The sequence below is a fragment of the Lithobates pipiens genome, unplaced genomic scaffold (assembly GCF_037356315.1).
Source record: "Lithobates pipiens isolate NorthernLeopardFrog02 unplaced genomic scaffold, aLitPip1_a1.2 Scaffold_19, whole genome shotgun sequence".
In the NCBI taxonomy this organism is placed as follows: Eukaryota; Metazoa; Chordata; class Amphibia; order Anura; family Ranidae; genus Lithobates; species Lithobates pipiens.
The window spans coordinates 260,105,418-260,113,682 of NW_027507764.1; the positions used below are offsets into that span (position 1 = coordinate 260,105,418).

Here is an 8,265-nt window from a genome sequence, read left to right on the forward strand (position 1 = left end):
GACAACATTGTATAAAAAAACATTTTTAAAAAAAGTTTTTATTTTTTTTCCACATTTTCCAAAAATTTGTGGAAATTTTTTTATTATTTAAAGGACTCATAATGCATCATAGAATATACATAGAAGTGTTTGCGTTCCAAAATTGGGTCATTTTGTGGGTAATTCCATTGTCCTGCTTCTCCAGAGCCTTCAAAAGTGTGATAGATAGTCAGGAAATGATATGTGTAATTTACTGTATGCTCCTAGAATGCCTTAAGGGGCTACTTGGATACTGGGCCTCTGTATGTAGCCAGGCTGTGTAAAAGTCTCACACATGTGGTATCGCCATACTCAGGATGAGTAACAAAATGTGTTTTGGGGTGTAATTGCAAGTATGCCTATGCCGTATGTGAGAAGTAACTTGTTATTATGACAATTTTGTGTAAAAAACTCACCATGCCTCTTGCTAAATACTTTGATTGTCAACTTTCCAAAAAGGGGTCATATGGAGAGTATTTTTACTGTCCTGGCTTGTTAGTGTCACAAGAAATTAGGCCATCAGTATATCAGGTATGAACAATTTTCAATGATTGGCACTATAAGGTATAAGGTACCTTTTTTTATTTATGCTTTACTTTTATTTTATGAGTAACAAAGTCTGAGCTATGTATACGTAACAAACTACTGATAACGTGATAATTAGTAGCATGACAAAAAAAGATGATTACTCAAGTCTGACCAGAAGGTCTGTCTCGAGTCTCTATACAAGCATCAATTGTCTGTTTCAACTTGTGATACCAACTGCATGGTGAGGTAATGCTGGTTGAAAATAGGTTTTGCTGAACTCTTGACATATTTGGGGTCAGTCAGCAGACACTGATGTGCAAACGTAACGAGCTAACTAACCTTTGGTCTATATTTATTAACAAGGACTATTGTTAGAGGAAGTATAATGCTGACGTATGTTTATGTGTAATGCCTTCTAAGGGGCAGGGTCTTTTTCTCCTACTACATAAAAGGCTATGTGTAAGTTAATAAACCTAGCAGCCATTATTCACGTACAAATCATGTATGTGTAATGTCTCTCCACCGGTGAAACGGGATCTCCGCTCCTCCATCCTAGCCTAGGCAACCAGGGGTAACTGGTATTATTAAGAAGACGAGCAACCTAACAGTTTTGGTACCAGAAGTGGGGTTCGTCTTGCGACAGGTAGGTCACTTTACTCTTTTTACCTGATTGGTGAATGGTGTAAACACTTACTCTGTCCGGGCGGCCGCTACGAACTTAGTTTAAATTTAAAAGAAGTAACTGTGCCTTCGCGGCGGACTAGGCTGGTCCCTCGGGAGGTTAAAAGGGCTCGCAAGGAATTTATAGGTTTAGGGGAGTCCGACTAGGTTGGTCTGACTTAAAACTATTGGTAATAGTATTTTTAACACGGGAAGTAGTAGATTACGCCCGTGACAAAGGGATTGGTGGAGTGGATGCCCATTTGAAAAAAATTTTTTAAAAAAAAGTGCACTATAAATTGATAAATGTATTGCAATACGGTTATTTCATGTCTTAAAGTATATTAAGAATATGTCTGTTTCTCTCTAGGTACGTGTGTAAGTATATAGAGTATAAGTTTTAATATAGAGTATAAGGAAAATAATTGTTGTTGTTTAAATGAGTGCAGAGTATGAGGAGCCCTCTTGTAGTGACATAGCATCCGCCTGCCCCCATTGCACGTTAGGTCTACTCTTCCTAAGAATAGATGACAAGTGGATTTTACTGACCACCAGACCAGGGGGGTTCTCTTGCAGACTTGGTGTAAGAGGGGTATATCCCGCCACCAGGAAAAGATTTACCCTTCATCGTATATTAAGGGTAAATCTTCATAGTTTTATATAAGTCCATCTGCCCCAAAAAAGATCAGGGATCCTACTCCCAGACCAGAGACCGGATTGTTGGACAAACCAGGTGTTATCACCTGTGTCCTGCCACTAGACACACACTGCCCAGACTACTAGATGGGGAATTCTGCAGCAACCCAAGCCATGGCCACCCCATCACCCTATGAATTTGTCAGTAATATGATCCCTGGCCCCCAGGTAGAACCATTTTGGACACAAGTCCGGGAAAGGTGTCACCAATTGGGAATCCATGACCCAGGACCCCAAGGTCCTTGTTCAGAGGAAGACTGGCAAGAAGTCAGTAAAATTTGTCAGGTACATAAGCATTCTTATCCTCCCTGCAAAGGGGCTGACCCACAATACATGAAGGATTGTTTCTGTGCATGGAACAAATGCCTTGGAAAATATAGGCAATTGTGGACAGCAAGGACATTGGAAATCCCAGTGCCCTTATAGGACTGGACAGATTAGAGCAAGAGGCAGAGGCAGGGGATTTAACCCCCAGACCCGCCCACAGTATCCCCGTTATCTGCCATACCAGAACCCTCGTCAACCACTACCCCAATATCCTACACAGCCACAAATAATACACCGAGGGAAACTCTGTTGGTATTAATGGGACACCTGTCACCCATCCCATCACTCCACCACTGACTGTAGCCACTCCAGAAGGACAGAAATTATGTACCCAAACTTTTGCCGTCTTGTCCTCATGCCCTGTGCCCCTTATGGGACGGGACCTCTTGGCACAACTGTGTATTACCATTAAGTTTAATAGAGAAGGTTCCCTTACAGCTAGTTCACCATTATGTGACTTACATGGCCCTAAGCGACATGCACACAGAGGCTTCTTTATGCTACTCCCCGCCTCTCTTGAAACACATGCTATCTGGGCGGAAAACAAAGGTAGCGTAGGTTTCATTAACTGTACGCCTTACTCGCCTCAGATGCGCCCTGACGCAGAAGCACAATATCACAAACAATACCCCCTGCCCCCCGAAAAGACCCAAGGCATTGCCCCCCAGATCAATGACTACATATCTAAAGGTATCCTAAAACCAATTATTAGCCCCTGGAACACACCCATTTACCCTGTAAAGAAGGCCAGTGGCGAGTGGAGATTAGTCCAAGACCTCAGAGCAGTAAACAAACAAGTGGTTCCACTCCCGCCCTTAGTGTCAGATATCACATTTATTTTCTCACGCATACCGGCAGGCTCCCTCTGTTATACGGTAATTGATCTAGCGAATGCTTTCTTTAGCGTTCCTATTGCTGAGGAGGCGCAACCAATCTACGCCTTCTCCTGGGCCGGGGGCCAACTAACCTGGACGCGTTTACCGCAAGGGTATGTAGACAGCCCAGCCGCCTTCTCAATGGTGCTCAATGAGACTGTCAAGTCTTGGACATCTGAGCGAGGGTCGGTACTGATACAGTATGTGGACGACTTGCTCCTGTGCAGTCGAACTGCTGAAGATTGTGCGGTCGATTCAACATCACTGTTGGGACACCTAGCCCGAGCTGGACACCTCGCCTCCAGGAAGAAGGTGCAATGGTGCCAATCCCAGGTTGAATACTTAGGTTGTATCCTTAGAGAAGGAACAAGGCTGGTGTCACCCAAACGCGCCGCAGCCCTGCAGGCTCTCAGTCCTCCAAAAGACAAAGCAGCACTTCTTTCTTTCCTAGGCGCAATTGTATATTGTCGCCAGTGGATCCCCGACTGTTCTCATTACGATAGCATCCTACGAGAGGCTACTGGGTCAAACGCCCCCAAATTGATAGATTGGACAGAAGACAGACTGAAAGCTTTTAAAGCTTTACTATACAGCCTGTCAAGTACCCCCGCCCTAGGGTTGGTGAACTACGGTAAACCTTTTCAACTTTACTGTGTAGTTTCAGGAAGCTCTTTTGCCGCCGTGCTAACACAACAACATGGATCAGGGTATCGCCCTGTCTCATATCTATCAAAAAAACTCCCCATCCAAGTACAGGGAATGCCATCCTGTCTCCAAAATCTTGCTGCCTGTGCAATGGCTGTACAAGATGCAAACAAATTAGTGCTAGGTCACCCATTGACTCTCTATACCACTCATTCAGTCACGCATCTTATTCAGAACATGAATACCCAACATATGACCTCGCAAAGACTTAGTGGTTATGAGATAACACTGATGAACACTGATAACCTCACACTCAAATATGTGCCTGCCAGCAACCCCGCTGTGCGCCTTTTGCATTCCATGATGCGTTTACCACATGACCCAGACATTATACATGACTGTTCGGAAAAGGTTGCTGCTATTACCAGTCCCAGACCGGATCTCACTGACACCCCTATCTCAGGTGCAGAGGATGTTTTCGTTGACGGTAGCTGCTCACGTCCCTCTGACTCCACCTTTTTAACCGGTTATGCAGTTGTTCAACTACCAGACATCGTACTGGAGGCAAAATCATTACCTCCTTCTTCAGCCCAGGTAGCAGAGTTAGAAGCCCTCACTAGGGCCTGCATTCTATTCACCGGTAAAGAGGTGAACGTCTACACAGACAGTAGATATGCTTTCGGATTGGTGCATGACTTTGGTGTGATATGGGCTAATAGAGGTTTCAAAACCGCAGACAATAGACTAATTGCCAATTCAACACATATTATGGCTCTTCTCCAGGCCATCCTTCTCCCAAAGGAAGTGGCTATTATCAAGGTAAAAGCCCATTCCTCGGATAACAGTAAAATATCCAAGGGTAACGCCCTAGCCGATAGGACTGCAAAGCAGGCTGCCGCCTCCTCCCCTAACCCCCCTGCCCCCACAACAGTTTTCTTTAAAGAGCATTTCACTTAATCTAACTTCAAAACAATTGTAGCACAAATACAAACAATGGCCACAGACCAGGACGTTCGTTTCTGGGTCGCTGCAGGATTGACCAAAGACCCCGAGGGTCTTTGGACAAAAGAGGGGAAGGTACTGGGAATACCTGAAGCAAGTTGCATTCTCATACTCTCATACCTCCATGGCCCAGGACACATAGGAGCTGCCCCTTTAACCAACCTGTATAATAAATCTTTTTGTACAAATAATTTGAATAAACAAATCCAACTTCTGACTATTACCCCCATTAGACCCTAACTCTGACATTAACATTTATTCCCAACAGGAAGTGTACGTGAAAAATCTGGTAAGTATGCTCCACGAAATAAACGAACAAGTTTCTGTCACCTTTTTCCCTCTTCCCACAGAACCAACGCATCCCTTCATCCCTGGGGATAAAGTGCTGATCAAACAATTAGCACAAAGAAAGAGTATCGGACCGGCTTTCTCAGGACCATGGAAGGTGGAAAAGGTATCCAGGACCGCAGTGTTAACAGACCTAGGAAACACCTGGATCCACGCCAGCCGTCTTAAGAAGTGTCCCCAGCTTCCCTCGACTCCAGAGCCCCTGGCAGTGACAGAGAGCAGCAACTCCCAAGAACAAGATCTACAAGAAGTTCAGAGAGGCATAGAACAAATTTCCCTGGAAGATCCCACACCCCCTCAGAAGGACAAAACAGAGCCAACAACTGCCGGGATGAGAAACGAAGAAGAAGAACAGAACTCTTAGATAACAAATAATCAGAACTTTAAAAAACAAAGATGCTTTCTCCATCAGTGTCAGGGAAGGCCTTGTGCCTCTTATGCTGTATTACCCTAGTAGTGTTTTTACCAACCTGGTTGATAGCTAATTGTATATACCACCCAGAAGATTTGGGACCATTAAAAGGGATTTGTGGGACTCCCTCCCCCAAGACAAATAACACACCCGCTGTTAGACACAAAAGAAGTGAACCTCCCCAAGAGTTCACTGATAAAATGTTGTTATTAAAATTTAAATACAGTTATGCCCAAAAATCAGGTTTTGATAAATGCTGGATATGTAGTAAGCTTCACCCTAGTACTGCTAGGATTCCTTTGATGGCCATACCTTTAAATTTCACCCTTCTCCTTAAAGGCACACCCCCAATAGTTCTTACCGATGTTACAAGAAAAGCTTCTAACAAAACCCTCACTTTTCAGATCATAGGTAGAAGCCATTATCCAGATTGGTGTTTTAGGTTGGGAAATACTACCAAGGGAGCCGAAATTTGTAAGCAATCAAAGCTTAATATTTCAATGACAGCATTAAACGAGACCTTTTATAGAACTCAAGACACCACCTTAAACACCACATTATACCAATTCTTAAATACCAGCACCACTTCCCCTATGGCTCAACTCTTATCAACTCTTACATTTTCTGGCTATTCTGACAAATTGTATAAAGTGTTCCTCAAGCGCCCCATAGCCTTGGGGAATAATACTTATATCTGTTGTGGGAAGCTTTGTCACCCTTGGATCCCCACAAAACCCCAGGGATGGTGTTATCTCGCAGCACTAGCCCCCATTATGGGTGTGTTGGGGGATAAAGAAGGGAGTCACCTTCTTGAAGCCAGTGTTCATCCCAGATATCCCCTTAAACATCGTAATAAGAGAAAGGTATTCCTAGAAAAAGATATGGCATGGGCCTGGTTCCCATCCTGGACAGGATGGGGAATAGATTTAATGAAGAGACTGAATAATTATACTGGAATTATTGATGAGATCTTGGAAAAGAATTCCGACGATATCACTAAATTAAACATAGAAACTAGGGCAATAAGGAAACAGCTAGAACTACATGAACTGGCCATAGAAAGTATGAGTGCAGCACTCACATGGCTTTGTGAAGTTACGGAAGACTATGAGTGCTGTACCTGGATTCATAATACTAGCATTGAAATACCTGATTACTATAATATAATTGCACAACACAGAAAAGAAGTAAATAAACTCCAAGACGAGGCTAGGAATATTGCAATAACATGGGACCCTCTAGCCAATTTTAGTCTTGGAAATATAACCTCTTGGTTAAAAAACACAGCCATGACTATTGTGATCATATTGTTTTTTATTTTATTTTTATACGCTTGCTATAGAATTGTAGGATGTCTTTGTTCTGCTAAGGGGACTGTATCAAATCAGGAGACCCTAAAGTTAACCGCCATTCCCAATAGTTCAAATATTTGGTATGAGAATCAGGAACATGAACCTTGATTAGGTTTTGACCATTCTGTATAGTACAGAATGGCCAAAGGGAGGATTATAAGGTATAAGGTACCTTTTTTTATTTATGCTTTACTTTTATTTTATGAGTAACAAAGTCTGAGCTATGTATACGTAACAAACTACTGATAACGTGATAATTAGTAGCATGACAAAAAAAGATGATTACTCAAGTCTGACCAGAAGGTCTGTCTCGAGTCTCTATACAAGCATCAATTGTCTGTTTCAACTTGTGATACCAACTGCATGGTGAGGTAATGCTGGTTGAAAATAGGTTTTGCTGAACTCTTGACATATTTGGGGTCAGTCAGCAGACACTGATGTGCAAACGTAACGAGCTAACTAACCTTTGGTCTATATTTATTAACAAGGACTATTGTTTGAGGAAGTATAATGCTGACGTATGTTTATGTGTAATGCCTTCTAAGGGGCAGGGTCTTTTTCTCCTACTACATAAAAGGCTATGTGTAAGTTAATAAACCTAGCAGCCATTATTCACGTACAAATCGTGTATGTGTAATGTCTCTCCACCGGTGAAACGGGATCTCCGCTCCTCCATCCTAGCCTAGGCAACCAGGGGTAACTGGTATTATTAAGAAGACGAGCAACCTAACAGGCACTATAGCTTGTAGACTTTATAACTTTCACACAGACTAAATAATATACACTAAGTTGGGTTATTTTTACCAACTTTATTCCTGTAATTGTCAGGGTTGACCTGATTAACTGGGCTAGTGGTTCAATGTGGAGGGAAAATAGAAGGGGAGAAAGTAGGCAGCCCTGATGTGTACCTCTTTCTATGTTAAAGGGATGGATTTATAACCAGCGGATTTGACATATACACAGGGTTTGTCGTACAAAGCGGTATTCCATTGTATAAAGCGAGGGCCGAAACCCCATTTCAGTATGGTGTAGCGCATATGGGGCCATTATACTGAATCGAAAGCTTTCTGAATATTGAGAGAGAGAAAGCATACAGTAATATGACACGTTCTAGCTGTGCGTGCAAGGAGAACAGCCTGGCATACATTATCACTAGCTTGGCAAACTGGTATAAAACTTGTGTGATCACGATGTATAAGCTTGCTGATGATTCTGTTTAATTGAGTGGCCAGGATTTTGGCTAGGAGTTTAATATCAATGTTTAAAAGGGATAACGGGTGATAATATGTGCAAGAGGTGTCCAGTTCCTTGTCTGAATAAGTGGCCTTTAAGTATTATATTAAAAGCTTTGATGAGGATGATTAAGAGGATCTCTGAGAAGATAGGGTAATGGCTGAGTAAC

The 8,265-nt window shown here is 42.6% G+C and overlaps 1 long non-coding RNA gene across 1 annotated transcript; it reads left to right on the forward strand.

The window, feature by feature from the left end:
* Positions 1-1,064: 1,064 nt before the first annotated feature.
* Positions 1,065-7,486, forward strand: LOC143996707 (uncharacterized). Its single transcript, XR_013277585.1, has 2 exons — positions 1,065-1,189; positions 5,102-7,486. It is a non-coding gene; the product is annotated as an uncharacterized LOC143996707 (long non-coding RNA).
* The last annotated feature ends 779 nt before the right edge of the window (positions 7,487-8,265 follow it).